Raw genomic sequence first — 22,405 nt, forward strand, 5'->3', positions numbered from 1 at the left:
CTCCGGCCTCAAAACGGCTTTCTCCCAGGACGTTCCTTTCTAGCAAGCTTGCTTCTCTTCAAAACATCACTCCCAGCTGCACTCTCTTTTCTCTCTTTGAGTCAGCTCATTTATATAGCTCCACCAATCAAGGCCCACCCCGAATGGGTGGGGCTACGCCTCCATGGGAACATCTCATCAAAATTATCTCCCACAGCTGGGTGGGGCACACTCCAAGCAAATCTAACCAACACCAAAACTTCTGCCCCACACAAGACTACAAAGATAATGGCATTTGGGGGACACAATACACTCAAACTGGCACAGATCCCAAAATGATATCTCCATTCTACACCTCTTCCTTGACCTCCAGAATCATAGATTTAAGGACCTACTCAGTATTATCAGTAAAATATCCAATAAGCATCTGAAATTTAATGTATCACAAACTGAAATCCTCTTCTAGCTGCTCAAACCAAAACTCTGGATTCAGCCTTGACTTTTTCCTTTTTCTCATAACATTTAGCAAACCTAATATCTTCAAAATATGCACAGAATCCAACTACTTCTCACCACTTGATTGCACAAAAATAAAGTGCCCACATTCTCATATGGAGTGGGCCATAATTTCTTAATTGGTCTCCCTGCTTTTATTTTATCTTCCCAGAGTTTATTCTCAACACAGCAGCAGTGATCCTGTTCAAATGTAGTTGTTCATCTATTTAAAAAACATTCAACATATTCCCATTTTAGAATAAAAGTCAAAGTCCACAAAATGGTCTAAAAGGTCACCAAGAATCACAACATCCCCAGACTTCACCTCCTTCATCCCATCTCCCACACTTCCCTTTATTCATGTGGCTAGTTGTGTTAGTGAAAGTGACATGCATCATATCCAGGCCAAAACACAACCAGTAGGGTGTGAGCTTGCCACATGATCTCCTCCCTTGCTGCATTGTTCAAGGAGGAGGTCACATGTACTGGAAGGTATAATTAATAGATAAAAACTTCCACCAACCTAGATTCCTGAGTGACTTGTGAAAATCAGTACCTCTAGAACTCATGATGAACATGCAGTGTGTCTTTGAGTGAGAAATAAACTTGTGATAAACTACTTAGATTTGGAGTTTGCTTGATACCATAGCATAATCTAAACTATCTTGATCATAACAATATATTCCTTCCCTGACTGCAGGAATACATTTTTCTTTTGTGTTTTAATGTATATACTTCCAAAACTTCAGAGAGCTTCTAACACATAGCAAATATTTGTTGAACAAATGAATGAATGGTATCTGTATATAAAAATTGCGTTCCAGAAAAATTCAGTGTACATTAAAACTATGTACAAGTTTGGTCAGGAAGTAAACTGGATTTAGGTTATAGGATTACTGCAATATAATGCACTCAAATCTAAATAAATGTCTGATGAAAAATAAAAAATTCTAAAGGTATAGGATCATTTTTCCTGGTGGGAGATTGCCCTTCCCGTTGCAGGATCCCTATCATAAGCCAGTAGTACCCCTCCCTATTCCTAGTCTGTGAAGCAATGAAAAACAACTACAACTTTTAAAGATCTTCTAACTCCAAGGAATAATACCATCCTTATCCAGAAACCCTATTTCATCAAAAGCACTGAGGAACTAAAAACATTAATATTTCAGCTGCCAAAAATTACCTATAAAGAGAAGGAAAGATCTTAAACAAAATATTTTGACAAGCTGTTGGGGATGGATGTTGGGATAAAAGCTGATAAAATGCAGGGTCGACAAATATTTTCTGTACAGCCTGAGAGTAAATATTTTAGATTTTACAAATTATGCATGATACTTGTCAATATTTTTCTTTTTTTATCTGCTTGTTTGTTTATTTTGTCTTATTTATAACCCTTTAAATATATAAAAACCATTCTTAGCTCTGGAGATGTACAAAAAGGGACCACAGGCAGGGGGCACAATTTGATCTGCAAACAGGCCAAAGTTTGTCAAACCCTGTTCTAAAATAATTGCTCTGAAATTTTGGGAGTCTCAGGACCTCTTTACACTCTTAAAAATTACTGAGGACCCAAAGAGCTTTTGTTTATATGAGTTAAATCTATCAATATTTACCATACTATAAATTAAAATGGAGAAAAATTTAAAATATTTATTTTTTCCTTTTAAAATAACCATAATAAACTCACTATTTGTTAAAATAAATACTATGCTTTTTATAACATGCATTTAATACATATACATGATGAGAAGACAGGCATTGTTTTACATTCTAGCATCCAATATCTGGATGACTAGAACAAGGGGGGATTCTCACACATGCTTCTGCATTCAATATATTGTGATACGTTGCTTTGGTTACAGTTTATAAAGAAAATATAGCCTCATACAAGTATGAATTTGGAAAATGTAGGACTACATTAATAACCTTTATAGATAATCATGGATATTCATTTTTGATACTACACTAATCCTTGAAATATGGTGGTTTCTTAAAGATTAGCTGCACTGTGGATTCTGCAACCAGATCAATGAACTTTACATACTCTGTTACATTAAAATTCATTGATCTAGCTTGTGATTTGAATAGCTCTTTGAATAACTTTATAAGTTTATGCATTGATCATTTGGAAAATGTTTGTATACTAAGTTATGCAGCTCTACCAAATGTTAACATATTTTGCTACATAATATGAAAAAGTCACATTCATTAATATTACCACCATGAGAAAAGCCTTTAAGTACTAATGTACAAAAGGTGGTAAACATAAATTTTCCAAAATTCTAATTTTCCAAAATTCAAAATTTTGCTTGAAATCTCATATTTTATCATTGACAAAAATAATGTCTTTTAATGTACTTGAAGTGACAGGATCATTTATTTATTTTTGAGAAAATATATACCAAAATCTCAAGTCTGAGCAAACATACTTTGTCCGTCTTTCCAAGTAAAAATAGTGTTCCATGGGGAAAAAAATGGCTTAGTACAGCTTGCAATTTAAGCAATTATACATGTGGGTTTTTTTCTCAAACAAGCACCATATTTTATTATGCAGCAAAAGTAAGGATATGGTCAAGAATAGAAATTTAGTACAATTGATCATGTTTATTGCTTCATTAAAGATAAAGTAAAATAAAGATAAATTTAAAAAATAATATATGCTCTTGTTATTATATTTGTGACAACCATGAAATGGTCAGATTCCCATAGATCCCAGACCATCCTTTGAGAACTACTGCTCTAGAGGTTATGATTTACAAGGAGGCAACAAAACATAGACTTAAATTACAATACCTGACTTCTGGAATGTTGGCATGAGGAACTCCATGGATGTTCTCCATAACTGGTAAAAATTATTTTTAAAATTTAAAGTGTCTTAAAATTGCCATGAGGACATAACAACAATGAAAAACATTTAGTCAAGAAAATCTTCTAAATCTCAGTAAGAAAAGTGTCATTGGCATTTGAACCATGGCCCACTCCTTCCTCTCCCCTTTCTGCTCAGCATACTAGACACTCCACTCTGCATGAGTACAGCCAGGAATACAGGGCTCCCTCTCACTCTAGCTGCAGTTGAGGACTATGCTGTCTCCCTGGAGAGGCAAGCTGTCAACATTTCTCATGCCCTGCCACCCTCTCCCCACTCCAGCCCTGTGTTACAGAACTCAATTCCAGGTAAGAGTGGCTGAAAATTCTGGGCTTTCTTTTTCTACTCAGCCCCCACCTTGGGGCAAAAGCTATACCCTAGGCAGAGGAGGCCTAGAATCCTGGAACCCTGATTGTGTTAATCCCAGATCACTCACAGGGCTGAGGATCCACACTGGGAGACATGAGGTAAGAAGACCAGAAGCTATTGCTCCCACCCAGTTCCCTGTTTGTAAAACAAGCTGTGTCCCTGATAAAGATATGGGCCATTGTCTCTACAATAAGCTTCAGACCAGTGTTGCACATGTTTTTTCTCAGGAGAAGAGGTTATAAGAACAGAAATCTCTGAAACATTCTTTAAGGAAACCAACTTTATTTGGAAAAGAGTGTAGGGAAGTTCAAACCCAAGGGCACCCTTAAAAACAATTAAGATACTGGTAGCTCCATGAAAGCAACAAGCCAAATCATAGGCCATCTAGAAGTTTACCAAAGAGATCCAGAAAAAAAAAAGCCAGGAAGAGCCCCCATGGTTTCAAACAAACCTCAAAGACTGGCCTCAAAGACCACTCCTACAAAGATGTTCAAGTTTAATTGGGCCAGACTGTGGAGAAAATAATAGAATAGTTTTCAAGTAGAAGAATGGAACAGCTATGTGTGATGCCAGGAGAGGGAGACAGTTTCAGAAATCAGGGAAAGAGGCAGTCATAGGAAGCTCTGCTAAAATCATGGTCACTCCAAGGTGACTGTGTGAATACCTAAGGATATAACCTCTGAGGAGCAATATTAGAGCTGCACACTACAGGGGAAGTAGACCTAACACAATTTTCCAACCCAGTCACTGCACAAATAAACACACTACAAGAGGCCCTGGGGAAGAAGAGTATCAGTATCCAGAGTAGCTACAATATTATCTAAAATATCCAGCAGTCAACAAAAAATACATGATACATGCAAAGAAACAGGAAAACATGACCTATCACAGGGGAAAAACAAGCAACAAACACTGCCTTTGAGAGGGCCCTGATATTGAACTCAGCAGAGCAAGACTTCAAAGCAGCTATTATAAATATGTTCAAAAATCTAAAGGAAACTATGAGTAAGGAAGTAAAGGAAGGCATAATTATTAACACTATTTCATCAAACAGAGAATATCAAAAAAGGGATAGAATTTACTTCCAAAAAGACCAAATGGAAATTCTGAAGTTGAAAAGTATGATAATTGAAAAAAATTCACAGAAAGTGCTCAAAAATAGATTTTAAGATGGTAGAAGTGTCACTGAACTTAAAGATAAAGCAACAAATACTATGAAAGCTGAAGAATAGAAAGAAAAAGAATGAAGAAAAATGAACAGAGCCTCAAAGAAATGTAGGACATCAATAAGCAAACTGACATGCATGTACTGGTTTTACCAGAAGGAGAGGAAAGAGAGAAAACAGAGCAGGAAAGGTGTTCAAGAAATAATAGTGGAAAACATTCAAATTTGATGAAAAACATAAATCTATATGTTCTACAAGCTCAATGAACTCCAACAAGGATAAATGCAAAGACACAGCCTAGTAAAACTCAAAATAAGGGGTAATAGATATTGGTGGCAGAAGCACAATTTTGTGAATGTAATTAATACTACCAAATTTTACATTTGAAAGGGGTTAAAATGGAAAATTTTAAATTGTATGTATGTTACTACAATAAAATGTTTTAAAAATCTATTAGAAATTTTACTACAATATAATGTTTTAAAAAATATATTAGAACTACTGAATAAGTTCAGCAAGGTTACAGGTTACAAGAACAACAAATAAAATTTAATTGCATTTCTATACATTAGCAATGAACCATCCAAAAATGAAATTAAGAAAACAATCCAATTTAAAAGTAGCATCACAATTAAACAACAAAATACTTAGGAATAAACTGAACAAAAGAAGTGCGAAACTTATACTTTGGAAACTCCAAAACATTGTTGAAAGAAATTAAAAAACTAAATAAATGGAAAGACATCCTGTGTTCTTGGTTAAGATGGCAAAACTTCTCAAACTGATTTATAGATTTACACAATCCTTATCAAAATCACAGTTGGTATTATTGAAGAAATTGACAAGTTGACCCTAAACTCTAAAATCAGTTTGTAAATTCAAGACCCAAAATAGAGAAAACAATCTTGAAAAAAAGCACAAGTTGGAGGACAAAGTTAAAATCACACTTTCTGACTTCAAAGTTCACTCCAAGGATATAGTAATCAAGAGTGTGCTGCTGGTATAGTACAGACGTGTAGATCAATAGGATAGTATTGATAATCCAGAAATAAACCCTTATATTTACAAACAAGTAATTTTCAGCAGTGTGCTAAGATAATTCAAAGGTGAAAGAATAGTCTTTTCAACAAATGGAGCTGGGACAACTGGATGTCCACATGTAAAAGAATGAAGATAGACCCCTTCTTCCCACTCTATACAAAACTAACTCAAAATAGATCAAAAATATAAATGTAAGAGCTAAACATCTAAAATCCTTGACAGAAAACATGGACATACATCTTTATAACTGTGAGTTAGGCAAAGTCTCCTTAGATATATCACCAAAAGCACAAGATGCAAAAGAAAAAAGTATTGTCAATCTCAAAGGAGGTAATCAAGAAAGTTAGAGGGTAACCTAGAGAATAGGAAAAATTATTTGCAAACCATATATCATAAGTGACATGTATTTAGAATATATAAAGAATTATTACAACTCAGTAATAAAAAGAAAAATAACCCAATTAAGAATGGGAAAAAAATCTGAATAGTCATTTCTCCAAAGAAGATATAAAAATATTCAATAAGCACATGAAAGTTGCTCAACATCATTAGTCATTAGACAAATGCAAATCAAAGCACCAATGAGATACCATATCACACTCACCAGGATGACTATAATCAAAAAGACAGATAACGACAAGGGTTAATGAAGATATGGAGAAATGGAAACCTTCATATTGAATGTAAAATGGTGCAGATGCTTTGGAAAACAGTCTGGCAGTTGCTCAAAACATTAAACAAAAAGTTACCATATGACCGAATCATTCAATTCCAGATATAAAGAAAAATAAAATGAAAACATACATCTATGCAAAACTTGTATATTAGTGTGCATAGCAGCATTATTCATAACAGTCAAAATTTTTGAACAATTCAAATGTCCTTCAACCAGTGAATGGACAAATAAAATGTGGTTTATCCCTACAATGGGATATTACTTGATAATAAAAAGGAATGAAGAACTGATACATGATACAGCATTGATAAACCTTGAAAATCGCATGTTAAGTAAAAGAAGCCAGTCACAAAAGACTACACAGTGTACGATTCATCTATATGAAATGTCCAAAATAGATACATAGAGAGAGATAGAATGAGTAGTTGCCTAGGACAGGAGGATGGATGTGGAGGGAAGTGGTGAGTGACTACTTATGGTACCAGGTTTCTTTTCAAGATAATGAATATGTTCTAAAACTGATTATGGTGATGGCTGAATAATTCTGAGTATACTAAAAATAATTGAATTGAAAACTTTAAATGGGTGAATTTTATGGTATATGTATTATATCTCAAAGCAATTAAACAAAAAAGACTATACCTAAGCTATGAGCTTGTGTTAGTGAAAGAGCAAAGAAGCAGGGAATATAAGACACAAATATAAGAATCATCAGTGTCCCAGAAGGGGAAGAGAAGAGTAAAGGGTTAGGAAAAATATTAAAAAACATTGTTGGGGAGAATTTCCCAGCCCTTCTAAACAACATAAATATGCAAATCAAAGATGCCCAATGAACTCCAAATAGAATAAATCCAAATAAACCCACTCTGAGACATTGTGCCAGTTTGAATGTATTTTGTCCCCCCAAATGCCATTATCTTTGATGTAATCTTGTGTGGGCAGACCTATCAGTATTAATTAAATTGCAATTCTTTGAGTGTTTCCATGGAGATGCACCCCACCCAACTGTGAGTGATGACTCTGATTGGATAATTTCCATGGAGGCATTGGCCCGCCCATTCAGGGTGGGTCTGAACTAAATTACTAGAGCACTATATAAGATCAGAGAGAAGGAGCAAGCTGCTACAGCCAAGAGGGACACTTTGCAGAAACCACAGGAACAGCTGATGAGAGACAGTTTGAAGATGGCTGTTGAAAGCAGACTCTTGCTCTGAAGAAGCTAAGAGAGGACAAACAATCCAAGAGCAACTGAGTGACATTTTTGAGGAACTGCAGCCTAGAGAGGAATGTCCTGGGAGAAAACCATTTTGAAGCCAGAACTTTGGAGCAGATGCCAGCCACATGCCTTCCCAGCTAACAGAGGTTTTCTGGACACCATTGGCCATCCTCCAGTGAAGGTACCCGATTGTTGATATATTACTTGAACACTTTATGGCCTTAAGACTGTAACTGTGTAACCAAATAAACCCCATTTTCTAAAAACCAATCCATCTCTGGTGTTTTGCATTCCAGCAGCATTAGCAAACTAGAACAGACATATTCTGATCAGATTGTTGAATGCTGAAGAGAAGGGGAAAGTTCTGAAAATAGCAAGAGAGAAGCAAATCATCACATACAAGGGAAACAACATAAGACTGAGTACTGACTATTCAGCAGGCAACATGGAGTCGAGAAGGTAGTGGTATGACATTTAAAATTCTGAAAGAGAAAAATTGCCAGCCAAGAATTCTTTATCCAGTGATTTTCACAGACAAAACAAATGCTGAGAGAATCTGTTAACAAGAGACCTGCCCTACAAGAACTACTAAGGGGAGCTCTACCAGCTGAGAAAAAAAAGAAAAGAGAGAAAGGTCTGGAGAAGGGTACAGAACTGAAGAGTCTTAGCAAGGGTACCTTAAAGGAAATAAAGAGATAGAGGATTTACCCTTGGGAAGACGGCTGCTGCAAAGGAGAGGCTAGGCCTCCCTATAATTGTGCCTAAGAGCCTCCTCCCGAATGCCTCTTTGTTGCTCAGATGTGGCCCTCTCTCTCTACCTAAGCCAACTTGAAAGGTGAAATCACTGCCCTCCCCCCTATGTGGGATCAGACACCCAGGGGAGTGAATCTCCCTGGCAACGTGGAATATGACTCCCGGGGAGGAATGTAGACCTGGCATTGTGGGACGGAGAACATCTTGTTGACCAAAAGGGGGATGTGAAAGGAAATGAAATAAGCTTCAGTGGCAGAGAGATTCCAAAAGGAGCCGAGAGGTCACTCTGGTGGGCACTCTTACGCACAATTTAGACAACCCTTTTTAGGTTCTAAAGAATTGGGGTAGCTGGTGGTGGATACCTGAAACTATCAAACTACAGCCCAGAACCCATGAATCTTGAAGACAATTGTATAAAAATGTAGCTTATGAGGGGTGACAATGGGATTGGGAAAGCCATAAGGACCACACTCCACTTTGTCTAGGTTATGGATGGATGAGTAGAAAAATAGGGGAAGGAAACAAACAAACAAACAGACAAAGGTACCCAGTGTTCTTTTTTACTTCAATTGCTCTTTTTCACTTTAATTATATTCTTGTTATTTTTGGGTGTGTGCTAATGAAGGTGTCAGGGATTGATTTAGGTGATGAATGTACAACTATGTAATGGTACTGTGAACAATTGAATGTATGATTTGTTTTGTATGACTGCGTGGTATGTGAATATATCTCAATAAAATGAAGATTAAAAAAAACTGAATTTAAAAAAAAAATAATAAGCTAGAGGAAATCACCACTTTTTCAGTAAGAATTTCCAAAAATCTCCAAATTTTACCCAAAGCATTCAAGACTAAAGAAGATATGTCAGATCCATATCAGAAAAGTAGACATAATTTAAGCGGTTATTATGGTTGTATGGGTTTGCTCACAGTACATGTTATTATTTAATCTTTCCAAGTCTCAGATTTCCCATCTGTAGATTGGGGGAGATTGTACCAACTTCATGAAGTGATTGTGAGGGTGAAATAAGCTAGTATATCCAAAATGCTTAACAAAGAGCCTGGTATTTAGTAAAGTCTCAATAATTGTTAGCTGTCATTGTTTTTTTAATTTAGTTTTAAATGAAACAACAAATTATGTTTGAGGATGTGTGGTATAATAGAAGGCGCACTGGATTCAAATGACTTTGGATCAAATATCAGCTATCTTGCTGTGTGAACTTTGGAAAATTATTTAGTCTCTCTGATCTCTAATTTCTTCATTTACTAAGAGGGGCTATGAATAACTCCTTACAGGTTTATTTGTGGATTAAGATAATGTATTTGAAAGTTCCTATTATATTGCTTGGCATATTGAAAGAACTCAGTGAATATTAATTAGTTGAATCTGAAACTTCCATTTGCAAATAATATGCCTGTTAAAAACTAATTCCTGCTCTCCTCTGGTAGTTTTGTTTGTTTTGTGACTTTTATAAATATTTTACAAATACTTTTATCTTCTAATAAATGTTTACTTTTTGGTGTTTGCAAAAAAAAAAAAAAAAAAAAACCAAAGGATAAAATGACTGATTCAAGAACTGCCTTCACAGTACTATCATTGAATGTGAATGGATTAAACTCCCCAAGTAAAAGATACAGATTGGCAGAATGGATTGAAAAATATGAACAATCAATAGAATGTTTAAAAGAGACTCATCTTAGACCTAGCAACACAAAGAAATTGAAAGTGAAAGGATGGAAAAAAATATTCCATGCAAGCTACAATCAAAAGAAAGCAGGGGTAGCAATACGAATTTCAGATGAAATAGGCTTTAAATCCAAGGATGTTATAAGAGGCAAATAAGGGCACTATATACTAATAAAAGGGACAATTCACCCAGAAGAAATAACAATCATAAAAGTTTATGCACCCAATCAAGGTGCTCCAAAGTACATGAGACAAACATTGGCAAAACTGAAGGAAGCAATAGATGTTTCCACAATAGTTGTGGGAGACTTCAATATGACACTCTCTCCTGTAAATAGATCATCCAGACAGAAAACCAATAAGGAAATTGAGAATGAGAACAATGTGATAAAGGAATCATACTTAATAGATATATATAAAAGATTGCATCACAAATCACCAGGATATATATTCTTCTCTAGTGCTCATGGAACTTTCTCCAGGATAGATCATATGCTGGGGCATAAAACAAGCCTTAATAAATTTTAAAAGATTGAAATTATTCAAAACACATTCTCTGACCACAATGGAATGCAACTAGAAGTTAATGACTATCAAAGATCCAGAACACTCACAAATATCTGGAGGTTAAATAACACACTCCTAAACAATCAGTGGGCAAAGAAGAAATTGTAAGAGAAATTGCTAAATATCTGTAAATGAATGAAAATGAGAACACAACATATCAAAATGTATGGGAAAGGTGGCATTGAGAGGGAAATTTATAGCTCTAAATGCACACATTAGAAAGGAAGAACTAAAATCAAAGAACTAATGGAAAAACTGAAGAAGCTAGAAAATGATCAGCAAACTCATCCTAAAGCAAGAAGAAGAAAAGAAATAGCAAGGATTAAAGCAGAAATAAATGATATGGAAAAAAAATAGAATAAATAAAACCAAAAGTTGGTTCTTTAAGATGATCAACAAGAACAACAAACCCTTAGCTAGACTGACAAAGTCAAAAAGAAAGAAGACCCAAATAAATAAAATAATAAATGAGAGGGGGGCTATTACTATGGATCCTAAAGAAATAAAAAAAAATCATAAGAGGATATTATGAATAACTCTATGCCAACAAACTAGATAACTTAGAGGAAATGGATAATTTCCTGGAAACACACAAACAACCTAGACTGAGTAGAGAAGAAATAGAAGACCTCAACAAACCAATCACAAGTAAAGTGATCTAATCAGTTATTTAAAAGCTTCCTACAAATAAAACCCCAGGGCCAGTTGGCTTTCCAGGGGGATTCTATCAAACTGTCCATAAAGAACTGACACCATTCTTACTTAAACTCTTTAAAAAAATTGAATAAAATGGAACAGTGCCTAATTCATTTTATGAAACCAACATTACTCTAATACCAAAACCAGATAAAGATGCTACAGGAAAGGAAAACTACAGGCCAATCCCCCTAATGAATATAGATACAAAAATTCTCAACAAAATACTTGCAAATCAAATTCAAAGACACATTAAAAAAATTATACACCCTGACCAAGTAGGGTTTTTCCCAGGCATGCAAGAAAGTCAATCAACGTAATACAACACATACACATTAACAAATCAGAAGGGAAAAATAAAATCATCATCTCCATAAATGCTAAAAAAGCATTTGACAAAATCCAGCATTCTTTGTTTGATAAAAACACTACAAAAGCTAGGAATTGAAGGAAACTTCTTCAATATGTTAAAGGGCATATATGAAAAACCCACTGTCAGTATAGTACTTAATGGTGAGAGGACTGAAAGCCTTCCTTCTAAGATGAGGAATGAGGAGACAAAGATGTTGCTGTCACCACTGTTATTCAACATTGTGCTAGAAGATCTAGCCAGAACAATTCAGCAAGACAAGAAAATACAAAGCATCAAAATTGGAAAGGAAGAAGCAAAACACTCATCATTTGCAAATGATATGATCTTATACTTGGAAAACCCTGAGAAAACAGTGAGACAGCTACTTGAGCTAATAAACAAATTCAGCAAAGTGGCAGGGTATAAGATTAATCCACATAAGTCAGTAATGTTCCTATGCAGTAGAAATGACATAAAGAAGACACTCAAGAAAAAGATTCCATTCTCAATAGCAACTAAAAAAATTAAGTACATAGGAATAAACTTAACCAAGGATATAAAAAACCTCTATGCATAAAATTACATAACTCTACTAAAAGAAATAAAAGGGGATCTAAAGAGATGGAAAGATATTCCCTGTTCATGGATCAGAAGGCTAAATAAGATGTCAACTCTACCCAAACTGATCTAGACATTCAATGCAATTTCCATGAAAATTCCAACAATCTACTTTGCAGACTTGAAAAAACTAGTCATCAAATTTTTTGGAAGGGAAAGATGCCTCAATTTGCTGAAAACATTCTAAAAAAGAAAAACACAATGGGAGAACTTACACTGCCTGACTTTGAAGCCTACTTTAAAGCCACAGTAGACAAAACAGCATGGCATTGGCACAAAGCTAGACATACTGATCAATGGAATCATACTGAGAATTTGGAAATAACTGCCCAGATCTATGGTCAACTGAATTTTGATAAGGCCCCAAAATCCACTGAACTGGGACATAACAGCCTCTTCAACAAATGGGGCTGGGAGAACTGGATGTCTGTATCCAAAAGAATGAAAAAGGACCCCTACCTTACACACTATACAAAATTAACTCAATATGGATCAAAGATCTCAATATAAGAGACAATACCATAAAACTCCTAGATGATAATATAGGGAAACATCTTCAGGACTCAATATTAGGAGGTTGCTTCTTAGACATAACACCTAAAGCACAAGCAATGAAAGGAAAAATAGATAAATAGGAACTACTCAGAAATAAAATTTTCTATACCTCAAAGGAATTTTTCAAAAAGGTAAAGATGGGAGAAAATATTTGGAAACCGTAAATCTGATAAGAGACTGATATCTTGTATATATAAAGAAATCTTACAACTCAATGACAATAGTACAAACAACCCAATTATAAAATGGACAAAAGATATGAAAAGCCATTTCTCTGAAGAGGAAATACAAATGGCTAAAAACACATGCAAAAATCTTCATCTTCACTAGCTGTTAGGGAGATGCAAATCAAGACCACAATGAGGTCTCACCTCACACCAATAAGAATGGCTGCCATTAAACAAACAGGAAACTACAAATGCTGGAGGGTATGTGGAGAAACTGGAGCTCATTCATTGCTGGTGGGACTGTATCATGGTTCAGCCACTCTGGAAGACAGTTTGGTGGTTCCTCAGAAAACTAGATATTGAGTTACCCTACAACCCAGCAATTTCACTTCTCAGTATTTACCCAGAGGATATGAAAGCAGTGACACCAATAGACATTTTCACACCAATGTTCATAGTGACATTGTTCACAATTGCCAAGAGATGGAAACAACCTAAATGTCCTTCATCAGATGAGTAGATAAAGAAAATGTGGCATATACACACAATGGAATACCAAGGAACATTAAGAAGGAATGAGGTCATGAAACACGACAACATGGATAAATCTTAAAGACATAATGCTAAGCCAGACACAAAAGGAGAGATATTGTATGTTACCACTAATGTGAACTCTGTGAAAAATGTAAAATAAGTGTCTTATATTGTAGAATATAGGGGACCTAGAAATAGACAGAAGCCAGTGAAGGGAGAATAATAAAACAGACAAGATATTGAGGATGATCTTAATGATATGGGAATGCTCAAGTGTGACTATGGTTCATTAATTTTCTTTTGGTTTAAGTAGGAGTATACTGGAAGGAATGAAGTTGTTTTAGGATATTTGTTTTTCCCATTGCTTTGTTTTATTTTGTTTGGAAGTGTTTGTTTTTTTAAATAAAGAAAACAATTTTAAAATTAAAAAAAGGATATTTTAAAATAATTTTTAAGATTAAAAAAAAAAAGTAGGGAAGGTGAAGAAGGGAGAGAACACACCTGGGGTCAGGCTGAGAAACCAGCTAAGAGGCTGGAGTTTGAGCTAGTAGGTTTCTATGTTGATTTCATAAAAGAAAGAGTTCAAACTTTAGATTACTTACTGTATAGCACTGCATAACTACCCTTATCAATACCCTTGATTTTACAGTTAAATATACACAACTGCTTTTTATTAATGGTGTTTTGGAAGTAAAGCATACTTTGGAAACAGTCATAACATGATTTCAGTCCAATATATGGCACTTGTTAGTTAGTTGTCCCTGGGAAATTTCCTTAACTGCTTTGAGCCTTAGTTTTTTTCTTCTGTGAAATGGGTATACTGATACCTCTCTCTTAGTCTCACAATGTATCTAAAGACAATATATTCTGTTTCCTATGGTGTTGGGTTAAATAAATGGTGGCTGTTATAGATGTATTAATAATAGTCATTACTATTCACAGTGACAAGTACTATCAATTTGCAATATTCTACTGAAAGTTCTGCAAAGGAATAATCCAAACCTAGTTATTTTTTTTTTTATTTTGAACTCTACAAAGGATGGAGCTAAAAAGATTTTCTTTTCTATTTCCTTTTAAATAGTTATATAATAGCAATTATTTTTTATCACTGGACAGAAGGAAATATGGAAAAGAAAGCAATAAATATAAATAACTGACTTCAAGCCGAACAGTAAATCATTACACTTAACATAATTCACCCACTGTGGGGTAAGTATTTAGAAAGGAAAATTAAGGTGAAGGAAAAATAGAGCTAGATGTATAGAAAACAGGAGATTAACAGAAATCAAAGGCTCAAAAAGAAAAGGAAGAGCAAGAAAAACATTTGCAACTGAAAGCAAATAATTATTATTCCATCAACTTAAAAAATGAACAGTTATAGTTACAACAATAATATAGAAATTGCACAGCTGGCATAAAGACACTGTATGTTACATCATCTTGTAGCATAACATTCTGTATAATCATGCACAATAATTAAGGCCCACAATTTGCTTATCCATTTTGCAGGTAGTTCCTCCTTTAACTTTGAAAGGTTAATTTAATAGTATGCATTTGTTCATTTATCCTTAACAGTCCTGCTAAAATGGCAGTAAAGAAATAAAATGTCATCAAGCCACAAGGAACGAAACAACAGGAGAAAAAAACAGGAGATTCTATATTTTTCCAGGAGGTGGGAAAATAAAGCAAATAGATGCTTGGTAGCTGGCCCTACTGTATCTATGCCTCAGGACTGGAAAGCACAAGGCACTTAAATTGTAGGATATAGCACAGGGATGAAAGCAGGTATATTGATTATAAGTTGTATATCTGTAATAGAAAACCATAGGCCCCTAGGTCCCACGCCCACACATTATACCCAAGCAATAACTTCTCTACCCTTACCCCAGGAAAGAGACTGGGGATTTATTCTGTGGGAAGATTGCACCATGGTACTTCTGCCCTGGAACAGTAGGCACAAGGTACAGCACAAGAGGATTAAATGAAAATATACATTATACAGAGTGGGATTTCCAATTACTTTTCCCCTTTCTACTTCCAGAATTCCTCCAAGGAGACTGGAGGATTCATCTCTGTAATAATTTCTAAAGATTCAACACTGTAGTAAGCCACAAGAAAAGATTCTCTCTTTCTATGGAGTATCAGCTCACTAACTGATCAATTTTAATGAAGCCCACACCCAGGAAGGCACACTCTGGCACATAGAGTTTCTGTGCCACATTTTAAAACATTAACATATACCCAAGACCTCTAGACATTTAAGGATACCTACCTCTAATATGAAAAACTGTGTGATGGTGTAGGAAGAGAAGGGAGAACTGTTTCATATAACACAATTGGGTGACACCATAAAAGACATGGAATAATTTCTAACATTGAATAAATGCCACTTTTGGAGAAAGCAACTAACTGGTTTCATTTAACATAAAAGTTACAGATATGCACCTGAAATATTTATTCATGCATATATTTTAAAAATTACTGAGCATCTTCTAATTTCTAGGCAGTAGGCAAATTGCTAACAATAAGCAAAGAGTAATAAAAGTTTCTCTAGAATAGATCAGAGTTTCGAGTAAAAGAGAGACAAGTGTACAAATATAAAAACAGTGACAACAAAGTGTGATAAATGATTGAATAATAGATGGACACCATCAGAGGCAGCAGATAGAAAAATACTTCTATGTCTGAGTGAGTCTGCTTCTTAAAGCAGCATTTAAAAATAAACTCACTAATACTATTACACATGTAAATATAGGTGATTTTTAAGGAAATATAAGGAAAACTTATAATTGGAAATATTGAGAAATTGTTCTCTCTTTGGAAACAAAAAGCCTTATATTTGGATCCTATTTCAAAGAAACTTACTGCTTCATCAGATGTTCACAGTAAGACTTCAATTGTATCAGTAGAGTTCACTCAGATTAATCTACAGCTGCATCAGGCTCTCTATTTCCAACTTTGAGCTATTACTATAAAGGCATTTTGAATAGTTATGGAATTGGCATGGACTTTTAAACAAATTGTATTAAAAACCTTCATAAAGTGCACTTAATTAAGCAATGATAAAAACAGCTTTACCAAGTCATTAATTAATTAGTCTCATTTCACATTCATAAGAAGAGGCATACATATAAAGATGTAATAAATGTATGATTTTAAAAATAATTAAAATTTTGTTTTCCATCAAGGGCGCATATTAGTCAATCTCCTAAATACTGAAATTTTTGGATAATTTTGTTACATATTAAACACCTGAGTTTTCTCTTATCTTGGTAAAAGTCAAAGAGCAGACATTAATTACAATAAAGCTTGTTTTACCTGTTAAGAACTGCAATAATCCACTATAGGGTTTTACCTTGATTTTTCAAAAGCCTCGTTATTTTCATTAGTATCATCTACATAACTACTTCTAAGCAGAAATGTCCAACAGTTATGCCCATAAAACTATGTTGCTTTTAAAAATGAAAATGAAAATAGATACTGTCTTAGTTCCCCACGCTGCTAAGATAAATACCAAATAATGAGTTAGCTTAAACATTGGGCATTTATTGGCACATGGTTTTGAGGCTAGGAAAAGTCCAAAATCAGCATGTCAGCAAGGTGATGCCTTCTCCCCTTCAACTGTGAAGTTCTAGCGCTGAATGTCAGCAATCCTTTGGTTCTGTGGCTTTCCCTGACACATGTTGAATCCCATGACAATGTCCTCTCCTTTCTCTTCTGGGTTACCATCGGACTTCTGGCTTCTGACTCCTCCATGTGGCTTTCTTTTTATAAGGCCTCCAGTAACAGGATTAGGACCCACCCTGATTCAGTTGGCCACACCTGAAATAAAATAACTTCTTTAAGAGATCCTATGTACAATTGGTTCACACTCACAGGAATGGATTAAGATTAAGAGCATATCATTTTCTGGGATACATTACTCAATCTGCCACATTTACTGAAAATGTGTACATAGAAAACAAAAAAATATTATGACCAGAAAATATGTATAGCACATTTCATTAATTGTGGTAATGAAGTGTAATGGGTGGTTTAGAATTCAGAGTCCCAACTCGGATTCTTACCAGCGGGATGACCTGGGACAAATTGTGAACTCTTTGAGTCTTAATTTTCTCACCCATAAAATGAGCAAATTCAACTAACTGAACTCTTTGCTCCCAGCTTGTAAGGATAAATTTGCTGGTTTGAATCCTCTTTTAATCCAATCCTGTGGGGGCAGACCTGCTGTGGGTGGGACTTTTTGATTAGATTGTTCCCATAGAGATGTGACCCCACCCATTCAAGATGGGTTTTGGTCCCCTTGCTGGAGACCTTTATGAGAAGATAAAATGCAGAGATATTTTGGAGATACTCAGAGAAGCTAAGATATGTAATCCAGAGTTTGTCCCCAGGAGAAGCAAGGAGGACCTGCAAGAGCTGAGAGAAGCTAAGATAGAAGCCCAGAGACATTTTGGAGAAAGCTATGGAAATTAGAAGCTAAACCCAGGAGAGGACCAGCAGATTCTGGCCATGTACCTTCTCATGTGACAGAGGAACCCCAGATACCAACCGCCTTTCCTCAGAGAAGCTATCTTACTCTTGATGCCTTAATCAGGACATTTTCAAAGCCTTAGAACTGTAAACTAGTGAACTAACAAACACACATTGTAAAAGTCAATCCATTTCTGGTATACTGCATTTTGGCAGCTTTAGCAAACCGAAACAATAAGAGAGGGAATCTTAATAAATCATTTAACTACATAGTTTGTTTGTTTTAAATATTGATATAGGATTTTCCAATTGGCTGTGTACTTACTGGGCACAAATGTATGCACATCACCCAGTCTGGCTGACCAGAAGCTGTACAGTTGCAAATTACATATCTGTGAGATATTCCCACTTTAAAATTTTATATGTATGTGTTGACACTGCAAGAGCCTAATCAAGAGATTAACAGCCTCAAAGATATGTCATTGCATATTAAAACATGTTTTTGTTCTGATTTCATTGCAAGCTTCCTTCACATAAATTTGATCTTCTATTGTGCAATGCCTTACCCTTTCTATGAAAGTTCATATACTAAATCCTAGTATATTCAGGGTAAGTTTGGTAGATAGATAGGATTGGCATTATTCCCATGTTAAATTTTAGGAGGCTGAAATTGGAAAAAATTAACTACCTTCTTTAAGTCAGCAAACTGGGTAGTGGATTAATCAAATTAAAACCAGTTATTTCAATTCTAATGTAATACTTTTTAATGATCTTTAGGCATAGTTTTTACATGAATGCACAGTATAGCTGCAATTTCCCTGTTGCCTTATCAAATGCAGAATAAATGAGAAATTGTGAATGAATTGAAAATTTTAAGACTAATATAAAATAGGTTATAGGTAAAATGCAGTTATAACTGAGAATAGCATCAAAATTATTGAGACATGAATATATTATTATTGACTAACTCTTGAGATACACGGGGTTTTCAGCTAGGAGGTTTGATTACATAGTAGTTTAGAAGAATTATTAATACATGTTTCAATTGAATTTGATCAGTTGCTATTTTCCCATTATACCACCATCATAGACTTAGTAACTTCCCTCTTTTAATGCATTTGGTTTACCCAGTAGGGTAAACAACTTTGTAGTAGGTTGAATTATGAACCCTAATGAAAGACGTGTTCTTAATCTTAATCTGCATTCCTGTTGGTGTGAATTTATTTGTAAATAAGACCTTTTAAATATATTATTAGTTAAGGGGTGGCCAACTGAATTATGGTGGGTCTTAATCTGTATTACGGAAATCTTATGAAGAGAAAGTCACAAGCAGAAGCCATAAGTCAGCAGAAACCAAAAAAGCAGACACGAGGGAAAGAGCAGACACAAGGAAAGAGTGGTTGCTATGTGACCGAAGGCAGAAATACAAGCCAAAGAACTCCAAAAACTGCAGCAAGCCAGCAACAGAATGCTACTGACTTTGGGAGAAAGCACATCTTTACTGATGCCTTGACTTTAGATTTATAGTGCTCCAAACCATAAGCAATAAATTCCTATTGTTAAGACAACTCATTGTGTGGTGTTTGTCATAGGAGCTCTGGCAAATCAAGACAGGAGTCTTCAAATTTTTTTGTCAAGCCATATCATGCATTATAGTGTGCAAAATTTTCTGCTGCAATCTTTTAAAGAATGTGGGGCAACACACAGGAACATCATTGAAGTGATGGTGTTCATTTATTCAGTACTCATCCTTCCAATTTTAAAGATGAACTAAGGCCCAATTCACCCAAGATTAGATTGTTCCATAATGACAGACCTTAAACCTTCTCATCCTGTGACCCTACTGTTAAATCATATTGCAAATCAGTTTGAAAATGAGTTTAGCTAACTAGAATGAAAATTTTCATGATTTATATAAAACACACATCTAAATTATGGACCCAATTTTTCTGTTGGTGCTTTAGATGTAATAGTATTCTCTAGATACAGTCTGATCTAAGTATATCTTCTACTCACCAATAAATAGACACTATCTTGCAATAGGGATTATTTCCAACCCAATCTTCTCCTGCATATTATGGAATTATAAAATTATATATTAAATATCTCTGTACCTCTCTATCTGACTGTCTTTCCAAAAGGAGAACTGAGCAATTATCTGTTGAATTTAATAACGGCACAAAGGCAATCTGGATGATTAAGAAAAAAATAAAATGCTTTTCCTATAAACACGGGCAGGGGTTACTTATATGCTGTTGTTTGCATTATGAATTGCCATTTCATGCTGCAGTAATTTTCTTCCGAAATATGAAAAAAAAAAAGTACTTAAAATAATGCTCCTAAAACTTGACCTTTTGTTGTCATGAAATGGGTTGATGAATCTTATTTATGAGGTATATGAGATCAGGTTAATCTTCTGTAGTTAACCAAATAACTCAAGGAAAACAAAAACCTTTAAGGAACAGTTTACATTCTTCAGACCTACACTATTTGCCTTGATTCTGTCTACACTACTTACAACTCTTTACAGCTTCTGAACCTTCTCCTTAATTTTGCACTTTTTGACTGGCTTTTATGGTTATCTCAGCAGTGAAGCAAGTTTAATTGAAAGGAGCAAGAGTTTCAGCTTAGTCTTAAACTGAGAGCAATATTATCAAAATAGTGCAATTGTCCTTAAATGAAAATCTCATCTCGGTCAAAAGTTCAAGAAATAGACTGTTAGTACTCAAGTCCCTCATTCCACATATTCAAGATTAAAAATAAACAAGACCCTAAAGCAGTGACTCTTTCTGAATCTTTCATCTCAACTTTCAAAAAGAACTTGACTGGGATAACTTAATTTATCTCAAACAAGAAAAATGAACTTAAACACAGACACTCTGGCATCTAAAATGTAGTAAGATATCTAAAGAATCAGTCTTCAGAGTTTACAATATCCTCTAGTCACTCAGAGAAACCCTTACTGAGTGCTGCATTTGTGTCCTGCCTGCTGCTTTAAGCATCTGTGTAATGAATAACAATTTGAATACCTCTGCGGTGCAACGTCCTGTTGCAGAATGCAAGTGCATTTTCATCACTGATATCTTAGCAAATGTGTTTGTTGCAGTAGCAATAGCAGCAGCTTCTGAAATTTTAGATCCCTTTTGCGTCATAGGTAGGGTCTTCTCCACACCTTCACTAATATATTCTACTTCCCAGATGTTCACTTCAACTGTAAAAGTCTGATCATGCCATCTGGAAACATCCTGAAGTTGAGAATGTCAGCTCTCCAGATTTCAGTTAGTTCTATAGGACTAATCATATTGCCTCATTACAACTATTAATCAGAAGAACAAAATCTGCTGTATATGGAATTCCTTAGAGTATCTTCAAAATCTCTGTGAATAGCCTGCTCTCTTTACACCATTATTGCAGGAAACTCTTCCAAATCTGCTCTGTTGAGATGGCACAACCTTGAATTCTCTCCATGGCTGTCATCTACAAGATTTGTTACAAATTACTCTGGGTATAAGTGTAAAATCAAAGTGGTCAATATCATATCTTCTGGGGAAATCACTGTGTTGTATTATGAAAGTTATAAATTTTGGCTTGCTCTGGAAATATTTTCATTATGTTTTCCTAAATGAGAAGTTATGACCTCATATCATATATTTAGAGAAGGTAAGGGTTGGTACAGTGCAAATCGTAGCAAGGAAATTGAGGTTTAAGAATTACGTGAGAGAATGAGAACATGAAATAAATGTTAATGACAACCTGAAGTCATTGCCCATAGTAATTCAGGTGACATTTACTGAGTACAAACTAAGCCCCAAGCATTATGCTTAGTATTTTGCATGCAGCACCTCATTTAAATATATGATGTCTGAGAAAAAGGACATTACAACGGAAGGAAGATGGAGTGCGAAACACAGATCTAATCTAGATTACTATAAAATGGTTTTTGGATGGCAGAAAGTTGGGAGATGGGAGAGCACACAGAAAGATTTTTCAGTGATGGGAGTTCTCTGGAGGAAAGGATTTGAAACAGTCAAACCCGGTTGCAACTCAATCCAGGGTGGGTCAGCTTGGGGACTGTGGGGGGGGTGGTACAAAAAAATCTTCCCCCCCCCCCCCCGACATTGGAAACCGGGTCCAGTGATGGAAAAACGGCACTCTCCAAGAAGCACTCAAATGTCTAGAGGCCCTCATTTCAGGTT

Source organism: Choloepus didactylus, chromosome 1 (genome assembly GCF_015220235.1).
Source record: "Choloepus didactylus isolate mChoDid1 chromosome 1, mChoDid1.pri, whole genome shotgun sequence".
NCBI lineage: Eukaryota > Metazoa > Chordata > Mammalia > Pilosa > Megalonychidae > Choloepus > Choloepus didactylus.